At 38.5% G+C, this 26,177-nt stretch overlaps 1 long non-coding RNA gene across 1 annotated transcript in view; it reads left to right on the top strand.

The window, feature by feature from the left end:
• Nucleotides 1–19,549: 19,549 nt before the first annotated feature.
• LOC110151460 (uncharacterized) overlaps nucleotides 19,550–26,177 on the top strand; it is a 537,693-nt gene continuing 531,065 nt past the window's right edge. The window contains exons 1-2 of the long non-coding RNA XR_011492815.1: nucleotides 19,550–19,621; nucleotides 23,436–23,946. This is a non-coding gene — a long non-coding RNA (uncharacterized lncRNA). The remainder of the gene's footprint in view (nucleotides 19,622–23,435; nucleotides 23,947–26,177) is intronic.

Here is a 26,177-nt window from a genome sequence, read left to right as displayed (position 1 = left end):
GTCTTTAGTTTGTGAATTACACAATATGTACTATTTTCAATCAAATAGTGACCACTAGAAATCAAAGAATTTGTATGTTAGAGAGATGACTTTCAAAGCTCACTGCTTGAAAACTCACCTAGAAATTAGTTTTATTTTATCTCCCAGATGCAGGGGTTTAAAAAGATGTGATGCTATTGAAATTATGTTTCAGTTTTTTAAATCAGCTTTACATTTTAACTCCTGTAGCTGTGAAGAGAGACTTGAGAACAGACTTTACTAGAGCTTGAAATTTTCCCCCAAAATGCTCTGTAAATAAAATCATTGATTAAAATTTTGAAGAAATGTTATATTTTTGGTTAAGTAAACATTAAGAAAAAAACTTTTTTTGTTGTAACTCCTATTTCCAAATGGAGAAGGCAATGGCAACCCATTCCAGTATTCTTGCCTGGAAAATCCCATGGACAGAGGAGCCTGGTAGTCTATAGATCATGGGGTCGCTAAGGGTTAGACCCAACTGAGTGACATCCCTTTTTTCACTGTCATGCATTGGAGAAGGAAATGGCAACCCATTCCAGTGTTCTTGCCTGGAGAATCCCAGGGATGGGGGAGCCTGGTGGGCTGCTGTCTATGGGGTCGCACAGAGTCGGACACGACTGAAGCAACTTAGCAGCAGCAGCAGCTATTTCCAAAAAATGTCCATTGGCATGAATGTAAAAGTTGGAGTAAGATTTATATAACTTTTTATCTTTTATCTGAGAAGATTTTCCTTGTTCTCAGTATGTGTAATTTCATAAGCACAATTAAGTCTTTTCCTTCATAACACTGATTTTTATAATGTTTCAGAGGCATAATTCAGGAATTCATTTATAGTGTATATGAGAAACATTATTAACTTGAAGTTGAGTATAATCTTTGAGTCTGGGATAGATCACTTGATCTCTTTGATCCTCCATTTGTTTATTTGTAAAATTATTAATCTCTGAAGTCCATTCTAGATTTCAAATTTCTTTAGATCTAAAAACTATGACACTTCACATTGTGAGTTTGGAAGAAGTCAAAGATTTGAAAGATGATCATTCAGTTTTGAATATACTGTAGAAAACTCTTTTAAACAAATTGTTGTTATTGTTCAGTTGCAAAGTCCTGTCCAACTCTTTGCGACCCCATGGACTGCAGGGTGCCAAACTTCCCTGTCCTTCACTATCTCCCGGGGTTTGCTCAAATTCATGTCCATTGAGTCTATGAGGCTATCTAACCATCTCATCCTCTGTCACCCCCTTCTCCTTTAGCCTTCAGTCTTTCCCAGCATCAGAGTCTTTTCTCAGTTCTTTGACTATATGGACCTTTGTTGTCAAAGTGATATCTTTGCTCTAACCATCTCATCCTCTGTCACCCCCTTCTCCTTTAGCCTTCAGTCTTTCCCAGTATCAGAGTCTTTTCTCAGTTCTTTGACCATATGGATCTTGTTGTCAAAGTGGTGTCTTTGCTTTTTAGTACACTGTCTAAGTTTGTCATAGCTTTCCTTCCAAGGAGCAAGCATCTTTTATTTTCATGGCTGCAGTCATCATCCACAGTAATTTTGGAGTCCAAGAAAATAAAGTATGTCACTGTTTCTACTTTTCCCCCTTCTATTTGCCATGAAGTGATGTGACTGGATACCATGACCTTAGTTTTTTGAATGTTGAGTTTTAAGCCAGCTTTTTCACTCTCCTCTTTTACTTTCATCAAGAGGCTCTTTAGTTCCTCTTCACTTTCTGCCATTAGAGTGGTATGATCTGTATATCTGAGGTTTTGTGTAAGAGAAGTCTCAAGGCTATCCTCTAACTTTTCTTTAATTGCTAAAAGTAAAACAACAGCAAAAAATAAATAAATAAATCAATCAAAAGCAAAGAAGACTTTTGTCAGAAAACTACCTGTAATTTGACTTTTCTAAATCAACAACCTTTCATGTATATGCATTTTTTATGCTAGATATACATGGTCATATGTATTTTATATATTTATCAATATAGCATAGTTGGGTATTTTTAATGCTACCACTGTTACCAAATGTTTTGTAAAATATTGCAATAATGTCTCTATAGTTAGTTCTTTTAGGTAGACATAATATCACTTTATAAAATGTCATAATCTACTCAAACAATTCTATTATGCTAAATATTTACACTTTTCAAATAGTGTTGTCCAGCACAAAACAGCATCATGGATAGAGCTTTATTTTTCTGTTGAATTATTTCCCAGGAGTAAATTACAGGATCCTCGAGTATGAATATTTTAATTTCTCTTGTTGTAGAGTCTCCGCTGTCTTCCAAAGATGCGGAGACAATATCTTGTGCCATTATAATTGTATATTTACCTTATTTTGAATAATTTATTTCCTTTATTCAACAAACATTTATTGGATACTCAGTGCATCCAAAGTCTTGAGTTGACCAAGTGAGTAAGATTTAAAGCTAATCATATCTTTGATATTATCCAAAGGCTGGGACAAGATATAAGCCATTTGGTGCCATAAAAAGAAACCCAAGGGATGCAGGGGAAGAGTTTGTTTTAGAAAAGCATTTCACAAACTCTGTCACAGTGAAGCATTGAAGCATGATCTCTTTAAAGTCTGGTTTCAGCCCACATTGACCTCTGTGCAGCTTCCTGGTGATCCATCCAGATCACTCTGCTTTCCCTGTAGACTGCTCATGGTATAGTCAGCTTTTCCAAGTGTCCTTCCTGTGTATTGATGTCCTGTCTAAAAAAGTTCGACAGATAAACACAGTGCTGGCCTAAACAGCGATAACAAGGTAGCACAGCCGTAGCTTAGCCAGATTATTTTAAAATAGTTGGACATTATTAAGGCTTCATATTTTCATCTCTATTTGAGGAAGAATCACCAAGTCAACAGAGCTTCTTTCATATTCTATCAACAGCTGCTGCATCCCAGCCTACATACAAATGCTGCACTATTTAACCACTTTATGCTTTCCTCTCCTATTTATTAAATTTCAGAGCCTTACTTATGCTATTTCCCTTAATCCTCACCACCTCTGGGTCATTTGTTATTAACTCCTTTTTAGAGATAAGGAAATGGAGGCTTAGAGGAGTTAAGAAGTCTGTTTAATTTCATACAATTTGTAAATTGTGAGTCTGGGAATCAGACCCAGAACCGATTGACTCTGAAAACTTTCCACTCAGTGCCACTGCTCAATTTTTCCTTTGATGTCCTCTCAGATGAGAACACATTCTATAAATGGGCCTTTATTTCTCACTTATTTTCCCTCTTCATGATGACACGATCAATTTCTAATGTTTATTGATCATCAGTTACCATCTATGTTCTAACCAATTGTCTCATTTAATCCTCACAACAACCTTCAGAAGTAAATACTATTGTTATTACTATTTTGTAGTTGAGGAATTTGAAATGTTAGAAAAGTATAATAAAATACCAAGATTCTTTAGTAATTAGGTGGAAAAACTGGGAATAAATTATCTCCATAGGAGTTCTTCCTGTTACAGAATCAAATCATTATATTGATCACCAGTGTTAGATCAATAGCTTTAAGGTTTTGGTCTTGAATATATCTTTGGCCCTTGACTAGGGTTGAATCGGAGAGACAACCAGGCAACAACCTTAGACCTAAATCTACAAGCAACAATAAAGCATCACTGAGATAAATCAGAAAAATAAGTATTGCTAATTAACTCAGGTTTCCACCTTTGGCTGCTAGAGGCTGAAAAAATTTATAGCAGATACATGAGTCACTTGATAATTGTGTGAGATGAAATTTTGTAACTGAATAACACATTGTATAATGCTGTTTATCTAGAATGGAATTTTAGAATCTTATTGTTACCTTTATTCTAAGAGTTGGCTAATGACATATTAATAACTAGGAATTAATAAATACTGAGATAAAAGTAACATCTTCAAGTAATTAAAAATGTTGAGTGTTTAGTACATCTATCATATTTTAAACATGATGAGATTCAACCTTTTTTTTTGGAAACAATTAACTTCTTTGTACCTCAACAAGTAAATATTGAATAAGTAATTTAAAACAGTTATTTTGTAGGACAGTACAGTATACTCTTGTCCACTGTTTCCTGCTGGTAACAGTAGACTTGTTCGACCATCTCTGATTCCTTAGGCATGTTCTGTGTTGGCCACTGTCTGCAAGATACACGGAGTCCAGTTCACATTCTTTTTGTTCCAAAGGGAACTTAGAATTTTTCTGTGTTTGGAAAGGTTCAGCAAATATGATATATTAGATTCATGTAAGTTAAATTATGTGCAAATAGAATCAGAATAGATCTCTGTAGATATAACACATTAAAAACTTTTAGGAAACTATACTATCCACTGGCTTAAATATTTTATCCTGTGGATTCATTTCAGTCCTACCACAAAATTCTTAATGGCTGTAAAGTGCAAGGCTCTGAGCCAGGCATCAAATGGACACAGGTAATAGAACATATTTCTTTCTCTCTGGGATTTTATATTCTAGAGGGCATGGCAGAAACAAGTAACTCACGGATCAAGAAGACCTTTTTAAATTGCCATTTTGAACTGCAGGCAATGTGCTGTTTGAGGATGGAACTTCGAGAGATCATTGACATTAGCCTGGTTAGGGAAGACAGCAGAAACAGCCTGTAGATGGTATTTTAAAGAGCATGGGATTTACCAAGGCTCAGGTTGGAGTGGGGGGAGAGGAATTAGGAGTAGAAAGAGAAGGAATGCTTCAGTTGAAACACTTACAAAAATAGTGGAAAGGGGATAGCATTGCCTAGGAAAAGACTTGTAAATGAACTGTAGCTAGGAGTGGAGCTAGTGCTTAGTAGAGGAAGGCACAGCTTAAAGACCGTGGAGGTAGTGTCTTCAGATGGTACTGTTGCTGGAAGACTACGGAGCGGTTGCGTGCTCAGGGCATTTGCTCTTGTATGTTCCTCCAGCAGTGAGAGGGCAGCATATCATGAACTGTTTTCCAGATGGTTGGCTAAGGCCAGATGAGAAATATGCAGACAGATATTATACTCTCCATTCTTTTCCTTATTGGTATACTTATGTTTATTGAATCATTGACCTTTTTTCCTATTGTCCTCCAGTTTCCGATTCTAAGGGCTGAATCATAAACACCATCTCCCCATCCTTTTGTTCACCTGGCAGATATTGAGCACCTGCTATGTTCTACTTTCTGCGCTGGACATTGGAGTTACAAGCAAAGACTCTGACCTCAAGAAGTTTGTGGTAGTCTAGTGGGGGGACAATAAATGCTGCCAAGTAATTAAAATGTGCATGTTGTTCTATGAGGCAATAGAAGGGAAATGCATAGCTATGACTTTATATTAAAAAAAGTGATTTTTAAATTTGAGTTACAAAGGATAAATAGATGCTGTTCATATGGAGAAGGAGAAGGAATGATAGCCATTGAGTGAACTCTGCTGTGCAGCAGGCACCAGGTTGGGTTTTATTTTATTTCACGTAAGGTTGATTAACCTTGGGAGGAGTCATTTTATCTCTATTTTACAGATAAAGAATGGGATCAGAGAGATGAAGTGACTCTCAAGATTAATGGGCAGGGTTGAAACCGAAACCAAAGCCAAAATCTGCAAAATCAAGACTCATGGTAGTTCCACTCTGACATTTTGAAAAAGTGAAGATGTTAATTGCTTAACAATGAGAGAGAGGGAGAAATAGGGAGAAGGCCAACCCCAGCTATGAAGGAAGCAGTTTATCTAATCCATGTCAATGTCAACTGTGACTCAACATGGCAGCCGTCTTTCATACGAAAGAAGTGTTCAATAATCTGGACTTTCAATCATCTTCTCAATAGCAACATTCGCCTGTCATATTTTCCATATTCTTAAAGCATATTGCTCTGCCAATATAGTAATGAAAGTAATGATTTTAAATAGGTTGATGTATAAAAAAAGCCATAAAATTTCCCAATCCACTGTTTTTAGGACATCAAAGTTATCTTCCTAGCATAGCAATTTTCAATAAAACAGTGAGTCACATATATAAATTTCTTTAAACTACAATAAAAAGTGAAAGTGTTATTGCTCAGTCGTATCTGTCTCTTTGCAACCCCATGGACTATATATAGCTCACCAGCCTCCTCTGTCCATGGAATTTTCCAGGCAAGTATACTGGAGTGGGTAGACATTCCCTTTCCCAAGAGATCTTCCCGACTAGGGATCAAACCTGGATCTCCTGCATTGCAGGCAGATTCTTTACTGTCTGGGTCACCAGGGAAGTTCACAATAAAAAATGAATACAAGTTAGATTGTTTTTATTAGTATAGTTTTCTATCCATGATCAAAATATTTCAATAAGTATTCAACATTAAAATGATTATTTTTGTGTTATCTCTTGTTAAGTCTTTGAAATTTGGTGTCTGTTTTACTCTGAGAGTATCTCAGTTTGGACTACCTACATTTTAAGCACTCAATAGTCCATGTGGCTAATTGCTATTGTATTTATTGGACAGTACAGCCTATAGGAGATGTACAATGAGTTGTTTTAGTAATGGACAATCACATACTGCAGCAAGTTAGCAGAAAGGATACTTCAGTTCTGGAGTGGTTTTCTTCTCACACCACAACAAATTAGTATATTAGGATTCTCAATCTTAATTGTACTTTAGAATTACTTGGGGAACTTAATAGCTCAGGGTTTCACCAGAGTTCTGACTTGGATGCCTACTGCGGGGTGCCAACATCAGTGTTTTCTTTTGTTTGTTAAGTATCCTGGATAATTCTAGTATGTAGCCAGGTTGGGAATCACTAATGTGTTTAGTGATATCTATTTTTCCTCTTGCTATGACTAGTGCCAAAAAAGGATCAAGGCAAACATCTGAATAGAAAATACTTTTGTGTTCTTTACCTTAGTGAGAAATAGACTGGAAACAGACTTTCCTTGGAAATTTCTACTAACCTGGTAATGCTTATACTCCTTTGGTTTGAAGATGCTGAATCCCAAGTAGGAATTATGTACTTGAAAGTATGGGATGGTATTGGTAATCCCATCCTTATCAACATTTTATTGATTCGGGCTTTTTTGTGAAAAGTTAGAATTGGCTCACCGATGCAATGGACATGAAATTGGGCAAACTGCGAGATGGCGAGGGACAGGGAGGCCTGGTATGCTGCAGTCCTTGAGGTTGCGAAGAGTTGGACGTGACTGGGTGACTGAACAACAACAGAATTGACTCAGATCTTAAAGATTTGTTTTAAGCATATGATAAATTATTTAACTGAAAGGCTTTTTAACTAAAGCCTTTCAGTTAAATAATTTATATTATACTTTGTATTATATTTATATTAAATAATATATTAATTTAGTATTTAATATATTGAATATTAAATACTATATATTACCCCCTTTATTTAGCTAAAGGCTTTAACTAAAATACTATTTACATAGTGAAAAGTTAGGAATATCTAGCCTCAGGTAGGAACTGAGTTCTGTATCATTGGGGAAATAATGATGCTTTAGACCTTTGCATTATGTAAAACAATTTAGACCTCTGCATTTGTATCTCTCTGCTTGATCTTCATGGTCTTGATCTTTGTGATGTGATGAGGATCAGGAAAAAGACAGAGTGTAAATATTTGCTGTCTGTGCCACAGGCCTGATCGTTTGTCAGCCATAATAGAGCATAAAAATGCATGAATGTCCTCCACTCCTCCTTAGCTAATGTCCCATTTGTATCTAAAGTTATAGACACCATTGTAAATTACCCTTAAATTAAGAATTGCAATCTCTCAATAATAGGGTCAAGTTAATAACTTGAGTTTAAAAGGAAGACATCAGGCCTTTCTAATGCTGAAGCAAATACCATTCAAATGTGTAGACCAATATGACTTTGTCTTCATTAATATAATAAAATTATTAGCACCTGGTTACCCAGAGACTATCTAATACCAGTATTCAATTGCCTTTTTTATGATTATTACAAGGGTGATTTATTCTCTTTTAGCTCCTAACCATTCTCTTTGGAGAGTACTTTTTTCTAATGTTTATGGAGAAGCCTTAGGCTCATGAAACGATATTTACAACTCTCAGTATTAGGATGTTTCTCCACTTTGCACCCACTTACAACATTCATAAAACATCTGCCAAAGTGCTGAAATCAGCTTTGGGAAAGTAAACTAATGGTGCCCTGTGAAATGAGGAGGTTTGAGAGCTTAGGATTTGGAAGGCTGTGATTACTCCCGTGCTCACATTGTGATCTGTATGTTGAGCATTGGGACACATAGTGACTCATGAAAAACCACTGATGTCCACATAAGCCTCCTGTAAATGAAGCTACTGTGCTAAAAGGAAGCACGACCTGAACCTGTGCACACACACATGCACAGACTCACCAACTCCAGAAGCAGACTTGGAAAATGCTTCCAAGAGAATTTAAGAACTTAGAAGCTTCATGACCTATACTCATTGTTTAAATGGCGATTAAGGTGTCATTAGTGATAGCCTCTATTTCTACTTTTGTACCCTCCTGATATTTGCTAGAGATGACCATATCCCCAGATTTGAAATTAGAAATCAAAGCTTTAAGAAAAGAGCTAACTTTCCTGAACACAGGGAAACAAATGTAGAATCCACGTATAGAATCTATAGTCTATAATAATATGATATAGTCAATCAGGTTAGGGACAATTTAATATAGCAGGAAACCAGTCAGCTGCATTGAGTCAGATCCCAAGGGTTCCATAAAAATCAGATGAGTCAGAGCAATATGGCTGCTAATCTTGTGCTCATCCAAATTATATATGAATAGGCTGAGACTGCAGATTTGGGTTGAGAAAAACCTAAATGCTGTCTCCCCTTAGATATTTAGCACACAAGCTGATTGGCACATTTCTAAATGGGCTTCAGTTAGATTCACTGAATGAATTTTGTCAGGAACTTCCCAGTTCCTCTCAGACATACATTTAGAGATCCATCTGTCATTTTTAAGTTTTTCCTTTTTTGTTTTTGGTTACTTGGTAGAAAGGCTGATGTAAAGAGTGTACAAAGATTGAGTCTGTTTATTCAGTCTGTTTTATCTGCAGGGGTATACCTGAGTTCATCAAAGGTGTTTTGCTTTGGTTAAATAATTCCTACCCAAGTTTTTTGGCATAGACTTCATCAAGTCTCTGTGGATTAATCTTCTCTCAGCTAACAACTGTAAATCATGGCAGTATGATCATTAAAAAAGATTTTTTTCCCGGTTGAGATGAATACCTATGTGAAGATGCTACAGCGTGTAGTGGGGAGCTTTCATATCAGCAAGGATAATGGAAGATTTCTGTATAAATCATTTCATGGGAGACAGGCAGAGTTTAGCTTTATTATGAGTTGGAGGAATTGCAGCAGCACTTAGCAAAGAGTATCTGAGACACATGGAACACTTAAGAATATAAATATACCGCTGAATTATTAGGCATCTTTTCTGGTTGAAATTACTCATGCGAAATTCCTATTAGTTTCAAACTGTCTGCTGTAACTAGTGCATAGAATTATATTTGACGTAGGTCTGCAGTTGGCATTTTTGACCACTCAGAAGTGATACTATTGATAAAAGAAAAAACAAATTAAGAGATTTCCAGGCAAAAATACTTGTCACATTCACAATGGAAATTCTAAAAATACCATTGCAGTCAAATTTGAAACAGAATATTTTATTTTACCAATAATGTGTCAGTGATACTTTAAGGGGAAAGGCATTTGATGTATGTTAATTTTATGAAAACTGATCATGTCTTCAGTTTTTCAGTCTTGTGTTCCAGCGTTGTAGAAGCAAATCAATATCTTGGTTTCCATATATAGTTTAGAATTTATCCACACTGGCATGTGGAGAGAAGCAAAAAACTATGATTCTTGGAGAAAGATTAGCATTTTGTTGATCACTTATTTTGAACCAAAGTTATGATGAATACTTTTATATATTCATCATTTCAGTTTAGCTGGAGAAGGATCTGATGCCCATTGAAATTAAGAAACACATGTCCAATTCCCCAGTTATACAGTATAACAGAGTCAAGAATTTGTCCAGAACCAAGTTCTGGTTAACAGGCAAGGCAGAGAAGCACTGAGGTTCAATCTCTAGAGCCACAGTTTTATTTCTGACCCATCCAAGTTAAACCAACATTTACTGAGCAGATACACTGTGCAAAGTACTGTGTTCCCATAGTTTACAATTGAGTAGGTGATAAGGAAATACATCGTGCATGCTCATGTATATCCAAGGAATCGTTTCCTGTCCCACCCTAGCTTGGATTAGATATGCTTTCTGTATGTCCCATGCGGCATCCACACAAATCTGGATAATTTAGGTTATGGTATAGTAACAAACAAAACCCTCAGAGGTTTGGTAAATTATATGCTCATTTCTTACATATTCTACATGTTTATCAAAGCTCTGCCAGGAGACCTGTTCTGCATTGTTTGCACTGCCTGACCCAGGTTTCCAGGTCAAGCTCCCTTGGGAATGTCAGTACTATGGGAAGGAAAAAATCAAAGGCATGGTAAATTGTATCCTGGTTCCTAAAGATTTCATCCAGTAAGTGGTTCACATCACTTCGACTCCATGTCATTGGTTAAAGTAAGTCATTCAACCACCACTAACTTTAATGGGGCGGGATGGACAGGATACCGTGCGCGGGGGGAGGAAAGACAGGAGAACTTGCTGATGATACTAACCAGCACAGCACTCTGTTTTTCCTCTGGTATATGACTCATTAACCTTTACTGTAACTGTTATTTCACAGAAATTCTGCCACAGTTATATTCTTTTCTTTTCTTTTTTTTTTTAAGAATTACTGATTTATTTACTGCAACAGTTCTCCGTTGTGGCACGCGAGATCTTCGTTGCATCATATGGGGTCTTTTGTTGTGGCTCAGAGACTCTAATTGCAGCACCCAGGCTTTATAGCGCAAGCGCAGTAGTTGTGGCATCATTCTATCTCAGGAAACTTCATAGCTTTTTCCGAGTGTGATTCCTTTCCCCTTTTCATTTTGAGATGAAACTACAATCAGTAGAGCCTGTATCAGTGTTTTTACTTGGCATGAAACCATTTATTATCTTGTCCTTCTTCTAAAAAAAACATCACTTTGTTGTATGGATTAGGGGATTTATCATTTTTGAAACTTTAGTCTCTGAAAACCATAGATTTTAGTCCCTTTGTGGCACTTGGGATCTTAGTTTCCCAGCCAAGGATTGAACCCATGCCCCTTGCATTGCAAGGCAGACTCTTAACCTTTGGACCACCAGGGAAGTCCCTCATTATGTTCTTTATTGTCTCCAGCACCTACCACAGTGTTTGGTGTAGTCAATATTTGGTGAATGAATGTCAATGCTGTTCTGTTTGCATATTCACAATCGTTTTAGAGTCTATGGCCAGGTGGAAAATTTAGAAAATCCTTCAGTATCTGGATTAAGATCTCAAGAGAAATCCTTGGGCTATTCTGACATATGATGCCACAAAGGATATTTCAGGGAAAAAAAAAATCAAGTGAAGATTCCGATGCTCTTAAAGAGCCTGAGTTTAACTTCAGAAAATGATTGGAAAATGTCCACCCTTCTTTCATGAAATGAGGGCTTACTTTTCCTGCTTGTCAAGTTTTGTTGCACCAATCACATATAAACAGTCACATTCAGGAGACGTGTTCATCAATTATAGAGTGCTCTAGCAGCATTCTATCTCAGGAACCTTCATAGCTTTTTCCAAGTGTGATTCCTTTCCCCTTTTCATTTTGAGATGAAATTGCAATCAGTAGAGCCTGTATCAGTGTTTATATTTGGCATAGAATCGTTTACTAACTTGTCCTTATCATAAAAAAAGCATCCTCTTGTTGTATGAATTAGGGGATTTATCATTTTTGAAACTTTAGTCTTTGAAAACTGTATTTGGGGTAGATTTTAGTACTACAGAACCTCTTCAATATATTTAAAAACTTAAAAAGAAATGTACCTGAGGTAACATTAAACATGCTAACCAAGAACCAAAATTCCTTTGCTTTGAGTCATATAAACAACCTCAAAAACCTAGTTATTTGGTCAGAAGCTCTGATTAGAAGTTATAAATAGGAGTAAGTAAGATTTAATACAAATTAAATTCTTAAAGATTTCAGGTTGTTTGGAAGACACATTTAAAAAAAAATTGGGCTTGTTGGTAGTTATATATGCAGTAGATGGGTAACTGTTCCACAGAGGCTACTTTTGATGGATTTATAGGGACAAGAGTGCTTGCCAGGCAAGGGATGGAATGCTTGAAGACACTTGTGTTATTTGAAGTCCTTCTTCGATGCATTCCCCTGCCATCCACCTTTGTTTCTTTGTTGAGTGGGAAATGGACTGTCTAACCCAACATTATTGATCATAGATTATTGAAAAGTGAGTGAAAGGAAGGGGAAGATGACAGGAACAGAGGAGCACAGAAGGTAGACGCTGTAGAGGCTGGGGATGGGGGCTGGAGAGAAAGAAGAGGGTGAGAGAGAAGGAAATTGTGTTCTCTGGAGCTACCCAATTCCTTCACTCCTAGAGCTAGGATCCCTAATTTTTTAGTAAGTATTTTTTCCATAAATTGTCGTTTTTCATTGGTAACCTGAGCAAGACTGTGGTTTTTGCAAACCGTGACCAAAAATAACCTTATTAGAATCATTTGTGTAAACAATGAGCTCTCATAGGGCATCTAAAAAGGAACTGATGTGCCCTGAACTTTTTAGGAAACACGTCTCGTAGACAGTTGTTTCTGGACTGGACTTTTGTTTTCTCACCTTCTGGCATGCCCTGGTGGTGGTCCTCTTGTCACTCATGAGGCAGTGAGAATTGTTATGAACTGCTCCTTCTTTTGATATATTCAAATGCTTTAAAAAGAAAATGAAACAATCAAAAACATCAAAACACTCTCCCCCATAAACCACTGCCTTTGCTTGACTTGACATGAATATGGCCTTATGAGTTCTATTAGTCCTATCTTCAGGTATTTATTTTCTTTATGCAGTTTTATTTTTTATTAGTAAAGTCTTAGAAGCTTTTAATCACTTAAAATAGGCAAAGAGCTAATAATAGCTTGGATTAGACACCAGGTAGTCTGATTTTAGAGCCACTTTACCCATCAAGCAGCTATGGTTACCAGGATCTTTGATCATGTTTGGCTGTAAGGGTCTTTAGAGAATGCTAAGGTTCAAACTTTGAATTTTTTTGTGCATATTTTAACCCTTTAAATACCATTATTAGGAGGTTAACATATGTATTGTGTTCTCTCAAGAATAACCTCACTCTCAATTTATTTTCTACTAAAAGCATAGGCTTTTGCTTGCAGAATACTAATCTTGTTTTTTAAGAGAAGCTCATCTACTGTTTATAGAAAATATACTGACTTTTCCCCTCTTTAATCCAGTGTTCCAGACACCATGTATTAACCCACTAAATTCCTACTTGAGCACCCTGGATGGAAAAATAATTCAGAGTGTATTGTACTTAAAGAGAGGCTTGGATGAATTTAGTAACCAGACTAGCCATGCCCTCTTCTTCACAACTGACCTTCTTCCCAAGGCTTATATCTGTCTGTCTGTTTTTTTTTCAATCTGTGTCTAATATTTGTTCTATACTTATAGAAGACAATGGCATCAGTGCATACGGATCAAATGTAAGCATTTGTAATTACTAGGGAAGGTTTGAAACCATTGCTTTCACTTCTTTTGGAGCAGAGTAGAAAATGAAGGGGTTTCCCTGGTGGCTCAGATGGTCAAGAATCTGGCTGCAATGTGGGAGACCTGGGTTGGATCCCTGGGTTGGGAAGATCCCCTGGAGGAGGGCACGGAAACCCACTCCAGTGTTCTTGCCTGGAGAATCCCCATGGACAGAGAAGCCTGGTGGGCTGCAGTCCATGGGTCCCAAAGTCAGACACGACTGAGCAGCTGAGCATGGCGCAGAAAGTGAAGGTTATTTTTTTCTAGGTGTATTGCGATGTAGCTGACAAAAATTATATGTACATATATAAGGTGTACAACACAATGACTTGATGTGTAATACATATGAAATGGTTACCACAATCAAGCTAGTTAACAGATCCATCACCCTACACGGTCTCCACCCCTTTTGCATATTGCCTGTGCTTAGAACTTTTAAGACTCTTAAGAAGCAGACTTCAGGTACACGGTACAGTATTGTTAACAGAAAGTGAAGCTTAATTGCTTGAGTAACTGGTCCTACTACCCAAAGGACATGCCAGAATTCTTCCTTCATATTAAAACTGTAAATACAAGGCCAATGCCTTCATAACTCATTAAATCTAAGTAACTGGCAGTTTGCAAGTCACTGAGAATAAATTTGAATGCTCTCAGTAATACATGTAATGCATTATGTTTGCATCACTGGATTATTCAAAGGATAAAGGAATATTTAAATTTTAGTCTTTGTTTGGTCTTTTTATGTAAGGAATTTTTTGGTCTGGTAGAAAATATAATCACCTGCCTATACTATACTTCATCTTAGAGTTGGAGACTAGCAAAACAAAACCTAGTCCTTGAATTTTATTTGGTTATTCACAGAATGGGTACTCATTGAGTACCTGCAGTGGTGGTCAATAGCATGGGATCTGGAGAAGGAAGAACCAAGTAAAATGTTACCATTCTGGGATCTTAGGTCCCTGGCTCACAATCTCTAAGCCCCAGCCTCCTAACTTACAAAAATACGTATGTCATATTGGGACCTATTCAGGATAGTTTTGAGAATTGAATGAGATAATGCCCCTTAAACCTTGATAAAGAGATCTGTGATTTGAGTCTTAAGATGTGTGGCAAAAGGAGAGCAATTAGTAAATGTAACTGATTCTGATGTCCATGTCTAAACCACACTGGAGGCTTCATGCTGCATGGGGAAGAGTTTATGCATGACCAGGAGTCTGTGTTAAGATCAGTGTAGGACAGATGCACGAAAAGGTAGCCCTTGCCTTTAGAATCCTTTGCAGTAAAAAATGACAGCAGTAGAGATAGAGATAAAGATAAGAAACAGGCAGAAGTAATGAAATCCTGTATGACTTTAAAAATGTAGAACCAGTTTACATGTAGGTGATGGCATCAGGGAAACTTTTATGGAGGAGGTGACTTTCGATAGAAACAGAAAAACTGAACATTTAGATTTATGGAGGTACTATGATTTTGGAGATAAAGCTCTGAGAGTATAAAGATGCATCTTTCCCTGAGGGTTCTGTCCTCAGCAGAAGGTGTGGAGAGTAATGATATCATATTTGGAAAGAGAAAATACCATTTCTTTCTAAGAATTGGCATGAACTCCTCTCCTAAATGAATAGTTGTGGTAATTGCATAGGACCTAGGAAATTGGCTAAGATTTCTCCTGGACTGGTTAGGAAAACTAAAACCAAAGTGGTTTTAAAATTTTAAATGTTCTTTCCTTTCAAGTTCTCTAGCTTGTTAAATAATTTTATAAAATTGTCAGTGTATTATAATTTTATAATATTGTCTTGGAAGAGTAAACAGACCCCATTCCTGTGTACTAAGGTCTTGGCTGTATTTAAACTTCATCTCTTTTCCACTTGGTTGTGCTTATAAAACACAAGCCTATCCTTGCAGCAGAGAGGATTGTAACAAGTACCTGGCACCTGAGATGCAGTTAAATAGGAGGTGCAATTTAATCACACAGCCTATGCTGTAATTTATCTGCATCTGACTTAATCATTAGAACCTTTTGAAAAAGCAGCACTTTATTTGAGGTCAATCTCCATGCTTGTTGCAGGGTCTAAAGTGACCATTAGTGCCTTGTGCTGTATTTCCAAATGGCATTTGGGACAGAAACAATTTATTGAGCACATTTCCCATGCTAGCCACTGTGCTAACTGGATTATTTCAGTGCTCTTCTCAGTGATTCTGTGAGGTAGGTAATAGCATCATCTTTTCTCCCTAATGGGACCATGAAAAGGGCTTAGGAAAAGGGACTGGTGCCAATCTCATACCCAGGGCCTGGCAAGGGTAGCCTGGAAACTCAGTTCTGATTTTAAGGACTGTATTCTTAACTACTGTCTGAACTGAGGTTGCCTGAGGAGAAATCACTCTTGAAGAAGTTACATTTATACATGCATAAATATATTTCACACAATATATAAGATTTTCTTTATGTGTCATTGTAACCTAGCTGCCTGCTTGTTAAGGGATCAAAAAAAGACCTTTCTTATATTAAATTGAGTTTTAATACTTGTGCGTTTTTGCTAATGTTCAGTCAGAATGCATTGAGATGGATTTGGAAGTGAAAGGAAACCTCATCATTTTCTGAGAAATGCAGCTAGATATAACCAATTGTGACGTAGCTAGTGAGTATAACCAGCAAAACTGTTGGACCATTGAAACTACTTATCAAAATCTATTCAGTGATTATGTTTTGCTTTCTCTTCATGTGTTTGTTCAGTTCCCTGGTGCCTCAGCTTCCCTTGGGGAACCACGTGGTGTGACAGGAAGAGTGTGTCTCCAACAGCCAGGATTCAGCCCCTGGTAGTTGTGTTAGCTTCAGCAAATCAGTAAACCTCTTAAGGCTCCAGTTTTCTTATCTTAGAAGATGGACTAAAAATATATGCTTTCCAGGATTAGTCTAAAATGGGAGCAGATGATACATGTGAAGTACTTAGCAGTAGGTCTGGGACATAATAATCTACCTAAAAAGTGGAAATATTGTTTTTATTTTTAATCTCAAACTTCTGTTCCTTTTTTTTTTTTTTTGGTAACAAGTGAATGATGCCCACTTTCCAGGTGTGTGTGTGTGTGTGTGTGTGTGTGTATGAGATGACTAAATATAAATATGTAGACAGCATAGCACCTGGTAGGGTCTCAGTCATTGCATCTCCTCTATTCCCATTAATTCACGTTAAAAACACTTTCCAGTCATCTTTCTTTTCTTTTCCTTATTGGTGTTCCTGTCTCTTTACTGTCCACCACAGCATGGTTGACTTGTGTGCGCCTTGTGGTTTCCATGTTTTAACTTTAATAATCAAGGAAGAGAAAAGCCCCCACAGAATACAATTTCAACAGGAAGAGAATAAGCCACTTTTCAAGCAAAGAGAGATGATGAACTTAAAATGTAGGTTCCTTTTCAATATTTCAGGGAAACACTTTACATACAGTTCTGGGAATGTAGCCAAAATGAGAAAGCCAAGAGTTACATCCAGCAGATATTATGAGAGGGTAAGAGGAGTCGCAGATATCCAATTACTTCGATAATAAAAGTACAGCATACCATACCTTTCTATCCACATCTTTGTTTTAGAAGGAAGGGTGGAGGTTATGAAGCAAATCTTTAAAGCTTATTAAAATCTTCTCTCTTTTCCTCTCACACTCTTCTGTTTGATAGTGCAGGTTTAAGCTCAAAGCCAGACGAACTCCTATACAGAGCATTATTCTTAGGAAATTCTCTGGAATAAGATTTAATAGTGTATACAGATCCATTCAGTAAATTTTTTGGACACCTACTACATGCCGGGCACTGTGGATGATGCTAAGAATTCAATTAAGGAATTGGAGGAAACTTTCTATATGCTCACAGGCCAAGTCTACCAATGTTTTACCAATGTCCATGCATCTGTGCCCAAAACACTCCCTCTTTTCTCCCTGGTACAGTGAGAATACCACCCCCTGTCCCCCACCGCCCTCCCCGCCAGCCCCTGTCCACGGCCTGTTCCTTCTGCTGGGTAGTGTGTCCCATGCCTGTTCTTCTGCTCAGACTTCAGTCTTGCAATTGCCCCCTGCCCATCAGTTGTCTTCACTTTCAGTAAGCAAAACTATCTTTTTTGATAAAGTAGGATCCCACTAGCAAAATCTCTCCCCATGACTCACATTACTGTCCTATAGCCCCATTTTTCTAATTCCTTCTTTTTTGCGGGGGGCGGAGGGGGCAAAAATCCCTTGAAAGTGTTGTCTATACTCCATTTCCTTTCCTTCCAGGATTTCTTGAAACTGCTTCCTCTAAGCATCCATCCCTGTTAATCCCTAAGACTGCACATGTCAAGGCTGTCTGGCACTGGCCTTATTGCTTCATTCTCAGTCCTCACATTACTAACCCAGCAGTAGCAATAGACCCTTGGTTTCCAGGATGCCACCTTCTCCTGGCTTTTCATCTACCCCACAGGTGAATCCCTCTCAGACATCTTTGCTCTTCCCTCTTCATTTTCCCAAGCACCAAATGCCAGAGTGCCCTGAAGGTCAGCACTCGTGACTTTACTTTCTTTTCCTCATAACTGAATTCCTCTATTCCAGTGTGTTCAAGCACCGTCTATATTCCAGTAACTTCCAAATACAGATCTCCAGTCTCAGAACTCTTTTCTTAACTCCACAATTGTGTAGACAACTCTTTACTTGATATTCCCGCCGCTGAAACTTCACCCCACTCAAACTTAACTCATAATTTCTACCTTTGAAATTTCTCTCCAAGCATTTCCTGTTTTGATCAGTGCAACTCTAATCTTTGAACTGTGAATGCCAAAAATGTCACCCTTGATTCCTTCCATTCTGTCCTCCTCCCATCCATTTTATCAGCAAATCTAATCATCTCTATTTTAAAAATAAATACAGAATCTGACCAGTGTCCATCACTGTTACAGCAATCTCTGTATAATTCTATCATAATCACTTAATGCCTTCATGATCTTTCACTTTCCTGCAATAATCTCTTAGCTGTTCACCCTTGACCAATCTTTGCCAGAGTATTTTCCACACAACAGGCAAAAGCCGTTCTTTTAAAACATAAATCAGATGCTATCATTCTCTATTCAGAACTCTCCAATGTTGCTCCCACCCCAGCCAGAGCAAAGTGAAAAGCCTTATCAATGGGGCTTCAGAGCACTCTGTGCTGTTCTGTGCTTAGCGCTGGGCGACCCCATGGACTTCAGCCCACCAGGCTCCTCTGTCCATGGGGATTCTCCAGGCAAGAATACTGGAGTGGGTTGCCATGCCCTCCTTCAGAGGATCTTCCCCGCCCGGGGCTCAAACCCAGGTCGCCCGCACTGCAGGCGGATTCTTTCCTGTCTCAGCCCCCAGGGGAGCCCTTGTAGTGCTCTGTGTCCTCGCAATATCACCTCTCCCTTCTCTTCTCCTTTTCCACCTTGCTCTAGCTACAATGCCTGATTTCTAGATCCTCTCCTCCCAGTCTTTGCACCTATTGTGTCCTCTATCTGGAAAGTTCTTCATCCTTTTTTCATCATGGGTCCTCTTATCAGGAAAGTGAAAAAGTGAAATTGTTAGTCAGTCAGTCATGTCCAACTCTTTAGCAACCCCATGGACTGTATAACCTGCCAGGCTCCTCTGTCCTTGGAATTCTCTAGGCAAGAATACTGGAGTGGGTAGCCATTCCCTTCTCCAGTGGATCTTTCCAACCAAGGGATCAAACCCAGGTCTCCTGCATTGCAGACAGATTCTTTACTGTCTCAGCCACCAAGGAAGCCATTCCTTAATCACCTTTGATGAAAAAGACTCCACCGTGTCAACAACTTCTCATTGCAACAACGCAGGAGCCATGTTTAGCCCCTGCTATTATAGATTCTTCACAACGTCATCACCTGTCATGTTTTTGCCCTTTGTTTGTTTCTCAGGGCTGGAACATCAGTTCAGTGCTGTGTCCCAATGCCTGGAAACAACCCCTGGCGCTGTATGAACTGAGTAAATATTTCTGAATGCCGATGAAGATGAATGTGGCCCCTTGCCCTCATAGAATCTACATTGTAATTGGTGCTAATGACAAATATAAAGTAAGCAGACAAAGAGAATAGCATATAAAATTTGAGAAATAATTTTGATAAGTATTTCAAAAGCAATTGCCAAGGCCTTGAGATGGGGATTAATAGGGGAAACTTAATTTAGATTGACTGGCTGGGGAGGCTTTTCTGAGGAGGTGGCAATTCATGATGAAAAGGAGCTAGACATTCGGAAATTAAAGGGAGAACACTTTATTTCTTATACATGCCGAAAAGTATAATGATTATAAACAATCTATAACCTTCTGACAGCACATGTGCACACGCCTTTTAGTAAAAATGTGTGTAGGATTGGAATAGTAAAGAATGTGTTTTTACTTAGTGGATAGTAGGAAGAAAATGTTATATGGACATCAGTGAGATGACTATGTACGTAAATGGGAAATCCTAACTTGGGGTATATAAAAGGTATGAATCCAGCCTGATACAAGGTGCTTGTAGTCAGTCTAAATGTTTTGGATCACCTTGAGAAGGAGTATTTGTCTTAAATTTAGGCTAGCATTAGAATTGAAATCCTTCATTCCAATCTTATCTGGCATTAGGTTAGTAATAGATATGTTAAGAGTATCTTTGAGGTTAGGGACTAACTAGGTGAAAAGAATAATTACAATGCCAGTATTGATGGTAGCTCCAATTTATTGAGCAAGGAAAGGAGCTCAGTGGTAAAGAATCCACCTGCCAAGCAGAAGATGCAAGTTCAATACCTGGGTTGAGAAGGGAAAGGAAATGGCAACTCACAGCAGTATTCTTGCTGGGAAATCGCACGGACAGAGGGCCTGGTGGGCTACAGTCCATGGGGTTGCAAAAGAGTCCAACATAACTTAGCAACTAAATGGCAACACAAAACAGGAGTCTAGCACCTTAAAACAGAACTTCAACTATGGTACCTCATTCAGTTTTTAGAACTATTGTTTACGAGAATTGATTAAACGTGCTTGGTGCATATATTGAGTGCCAATTCAATCTTAGTTTTTAATAGTAATAATAAAACCATCATTTCTTTGTTATCAGATCCAATTACATATGAGAAAATTGGTTACAATAGAGTTGCCAAGTCATTCATTTTAAAAGCATCAGATCTTAGATTAATCAGACTGGTCTGCTCTTTAATATGTATCTGTGTACTGTCTTTCTCTTTTTTACATAATGATCTTGTTTTCCTGTCCTTCTTTTCTTTGGTGGTGGTTTAGTGACTAAGTCATGTCAGACTCTTGCAACCCCATGGCCTGTAGTCCGCCAGGCTCCTCTGTCCATGGGATTTCCCCAGGCAAGAATACTGGGTGGGTTGCCATTTCCTTCTCTAGGGGATCTTCCTGACCCAGGAAGCAAAACTGCGTCTCCTGCATTGCAGGCAGTCTCCTGTATGGGCAGGCAGATTCTTTACTGCTAAATCACCAGCGATTGGTTGGTGGCTCAGAGAAGAAAGAAACTGTCTGCAATGCTGGAGACCTGAGTTTGATCCCTGGGTTCAGAAGATCCCCTGGAGAAGGAAATGGCTACCTACTCCAGTATTCTTGCCTGGAGAATTCTATGGACAGAGGAACCTGGTGGGCTATAGTCCATAGGGTCACAAAGAGTCAGACATGACTAAGTAACTAAACTTTCCTTTCTTTACCTAATGATCTAGTGTAACTGGTACCAAATGAACTAGACCAGGCTCCCTTTATGGAATATGCTAACTGGCTAGGTTTCTTAAGATCACGGAAGCTGACCTCTTTCTCTTCGTTCATTCCAGCTGTCCATTTTGCTTGATTGTGTTATTGTCCTGCATCTGTTTCCGGTCCCCCATATCCACACATCAGCCTTCTTTGCACGTTTCAGAAGTGAGTGTTCTGTACCCTCCGCAAGCACTCATCTCCATCCTCTCGCTGGGCCCTGCTATTCCAGCTGGCACTCTATCTTGCAGCTTCTTTTCTCCCTTGGTCTCAGTACGCAAGTGACAATATCTACTGGCAGCTCTTTGAGCAGCCCCCCGTTGTCAGCCTCCTTCTGATGCACGTGGTGCTCCCCCGAGTAGCCGTAAACTATTCCCAGCTGCCTTCTCTACTTCTGGGTCTTGCCAAAGTTTTCTTTATACCAGCCAAGTGTCTAATCTTCAGAAAAGTACTTGATGACTGCAGATGGATCTTTATCCCTCATGAGCTTTGTCCTTTCTGAACCACCACCAAGCCCACACATGTGGAAAAATTAGGATGTAAAATGCCTACGAAGAATCTAGGTGGTGTTTTAAAATTGTAAGTACAGCTATGAAAGGCAAACACAAATGTTTATGAAGTATGTTGTTCAGGAGTGTTGACTTTTATGACCCCAAACCCCAGAATTTCTTTTCACTTTGAAGGGGCAGGTATGCATTCCAGGTTCACATTTCCTTTGAGAAAAATCAGTAGTGTAATTGCCAACACTGAATTTCACCCAGCCTACTCAACCTCATGGTATAGATGCTATAGAATTGAAGATGAGATAGCTTTAGAGTCAGAAAAACTTAGGACTGAAGCCAGAACCATCATAAACTAGCTGGGCTATCTTGAGAAGTGACTTAAATATCTTGATCTAGGTTTTCTCATCTATAACAGGGGAAGGAGTAATTTGTAATTCATAATGCTGTCATAGGGATTAATTGAAGCAATAAACATGTAGTGTGAATGAATCTGGACTCATAAATCCAGGGGTGGAAGAAAACAAGCTTTCTTCATTTGCTGTAACTGGTCATTTCTGACTCTGAACCCTTCTTCTCTTGGGCTAGGAGAGAGACAAAGATAAAAACTCAGTATCCTTTGTACCAGAAATACTCACTTTCCTTGAGCAGCAATATGCACTCTTTGAGAATATCATGCAGTGGTGAGATTTTGGGGGAATGTTAGCTGTCTTGTCTAAGGTCATAGATGAACCCATATGGCCTCTGAAATGTCCATTACCTCACAGTATATGTGACCCCTTCAGATAACAGGATTCTTGAATTCTGTCTTCATTGCTCAGCTTAAGTGCTGAGTATTTGGTGATATCCTTTAGAAGTTCATATCCAGCCCTTTTGCCCAGGGGGTAGGTTTTCTCTGCTCTCAGGATCCGCAGAATTTTCTTTGTTTGTTTCTTACCCAACACAAAGAAAACATTTTACTGATATAGGTCTGGAGAGTACCCTGCCTCTGCTAGTTGTTTAGTCTATATGTACCAATACCTTTCCCCATGTTTCTCTCGGGAGCATCCAGCTTTATTTGCTTAGGTGTGGAAATTCTGAACACAGTCACTCTTCCCCAAGCTTCTTTGAAGAAAGCAAACAGAAATTCTGTCATCAACCCTTGAAAGAAAGTTGGGAGAAGTGTGCATTTGTTGTTGTTGTTGCTTATTCGCTCAGTTATGTCCAACTCTTGCGACCCCATGGACTGTAGCCTGTCAGGCTTCTCTGTCCATGAGACTTTCCTGGTGGGAATACTGGAGTGTGTTGCCATTTCCTTTTCCAGAGGATCTTCTCAACCCAGGGATCAAAACTGCATCTCTTGCATAGGCAGGTAGATTCTTTACCACTGAGCCACTTGAAAAGCCCAAAGTGGGCATTAAAAGGGACAAAATATCAGAAAAGAAACATCTAAACTAATACTCTAAATTATTATCCTGCCTCACGTGTGGAAGCACAGTGACTGGTCCATAGTAGGTGCTCAAGAAACTAGAGCTGCTATTGACATTGAACATGGGTTCTCTAATTCTGCTTTCCTTCCTCACAGAAATGGAATTTTCTGGCACCGCTCTGTGGACTATCATCTGATTCTGGGCAATCATTTTGAGACAGCTGACTGGGGTCAGAAGAGCAGTCTGTGACTGTGGAACTGAGCAGGTTTCATTGGAACAAAGTGATAGAGGGATGGAGACGGATCCAACTCAAACTTTACGTTTCCTGTATATCATGGAGTCCAACCACCCACAAGTCACAATCTCTCAGAAGACAGCAGAGATGAGATCACTCTCCAGGAGACACTTAAGCCACTCACATAATCACCTGCTGGTACATTTTGGCTTGCTAAGCCTAATTAGTTTGTGAAGAGTGCTAATGAGGATGGGCATTTGCTTGTGTGGACAGGCTAAGGATGGATGGTCTAGCATCCTTAAGTGGTCAAAGGATAAGATGGTGATGGTTAGAAGAACCAAGATGTCATAGGGGCCAGACTGCTCAATATTATTGAGGAATGCCAACATCAAGAATTCTGCAGAACACAGAAAATGTGATTGTCTCCTCTGGTAAGTAGTAGCAACTCATATTTCTGTAGTGCTTTTCAGTTTTATAGCATTTTTATATGCTTTAATTTTCTCTTATACCCATACAATATTTGTCTAAAAATATGTTAGTGGTTCTGATAATTTCTGCCTTATGGGTGAAAAAAAAAAAAGTGATGTTCAGAGGAAGTTACCTGAGCTCCACCAACTAAGCAACAGTTCAGAGCTCAAAAGAAGAGTGCTTTTTCCATGACACTCCACAGTCTCCTGAAATAAGTGGAAAAGATCCCTTTGCCTCTAGTTTTTGATCTGCAATCTTAAGGGTGACAGGAGCTTTATATGCAATGTTGGCTGCTCAGAATTACTCCTTTATGAGACTTCTTAGTTCTTATAGGGGACAATTACTGCTTTACAGAGTTCTAAAAATTCAGATGAAAGGCTTTGTTTGATTCTTTAATGTTATTTGATATCTGGATCAATTTGTGTGCTTGACCATAGCGCTCTCTTTTTTTTCCACCACTGTTTGATCTTTTATCATGCCTAGACTAGTATCTTAACCTTGTCATGTTTTGTTAATTATTTTCTATTTTGTATAATACTTTTAAATAAGAATCAGAAAGCATGGAGAAAAAATGGTGTGGTTTTAAAAATAAGTCTTGCCACAAGCAAGTGAAACTGACTGGATTCTATTGTCTATATTCCTTTTATTCAGTTCCTTAAAGACGCTTAAGGAATCTCAGAGCAGAGTTTCCATGCAATTCCCACTAAATACCTTGATCCTAAGTGGAGTCAGCTAGAACACCCTGGTATTTCAACGTAAAAAAGTCACTGAAGATGGTATGCCACGTTAACCACAGACATCATTTTTCAATTCTAAAAGATGCTCTGGAAAAGCAGTGAAGCAATGTAGACTCACTTCTAGAGTGTAGATCACTGATTAGTGACCTTATGATCAGGCTTCGTTCCAACCCTGGGAGAGTATTAGAGCTAACAGGTTGTCTTCAAACTGGACTCAGAAAATTTTGTTTGCTCCTCTATCTCTAACTGTGATTCCTGAGGGGTGATAGAGTGAAATAACAAAGTCACTCTGTTGATGAAAGATATCCAATAGCTTCCCTTTCTTATACTTCAGGTTTTGTCTTTGACCTTGGCACTTTGTGTTTGTAAATTGTACTTCTCCCTAGCTAACTCGGACATGTCCTTCCATGTCCTCCTACTCCAGGAGTACATGAGCAACATAACTTATGTTAGCATGGATGCCTTGGCATTCTGTTCTGATTCTCACTATCTGGCTGGTACTCTGCCTTCTCTGTGGGGAGAGCAGTGAGAAAGATATCACTCAGGTTAGCCTTACCATGGGCGGAAGGTGCCAGTTAGAAATACTTCACCTTCAGTTGATACTATCTTTGGACAAAAAGCCTAATGGAAATTGCCATGGAGTATTTTATCTATAAGGTAAAAGAAAAACAGCCCTAGCTAAGATGGGGTTTGAATCAAAGCATTTTCTAAAAGAGAAATATAAGTGACGTGAGGCCGTGTTAAAAGAACACACTGCTTTTCTTCAATTAAATCATATACGTTGATCTGTGAGTCTTCTCAGTCTTATATTAAGAGATATGGGCCAATTTGTCTTTATTTTATTTTTAGTACTTTGGTATCTTTTACTCAATTGCAACTGTGATATAATCATATAAATTACTGGGATTATACATTGGTATGATCTTCTCCAATGTAGTTAATGCTTCTTCCTTTTCCACCGAGTTCCAGAGTTGGAACAGATTTCTTTTATTGAGAAACGAGGTAGGGAATGCACGTTCATGTTCTTTAAGAAGAGAGTCAGTTCCACTGGAGGAGCCGCAAAACATAGAGGCATTTATCAACATGCCTACTCCATATATTTTTTTAAGTGTAGTCAGTGCAATGAAAACTCCGTTGATTTGTTTATGAGCTCTGTCGTCATCATCAAAAGAAGTCAGGCTGTTTGGTTTGTGTAATTGATGAAGTCCTGCCACTCAGTTGTAGAACTATAATTATTACTTGCTCTTGAGCTGAAGAAGAATGGTTTCTTATGTTACATTAGGAAGCATTTTTGCTTTTCAGTTAAGAGAGTAAAACAACGCAAGTTAAACGGTCTTACAGGATGAGCGCTACCATTAGAAACATCCTGAGATAGGAAGAGACTGAGAGGCCATCACCCTGTCCTTTTCCTTGCCTTATATTTACACCGAAACCTTCAGGAGTGCTTTGATTATACA

Source organism: Odocoileus virginianus, chromosome 18 (genome assembly GCF_023699985.2).
Source record: "Odocoileus virginianus isolate 20LAN1187 ecotype Illinois chromosome 18, Ovbor_1.2, whole genome shotgun sequence".
NCBI lineage: Eukaryota > Metazoa > Chordata > Mammalia > Artiodactyla > Cervidae > Odocoileus > Odocoileus virginianus.
Note: the sequence above shows the minus strand (reverse complement) of the source record. Positions and strands in the feature narration are given on the sequence as shown.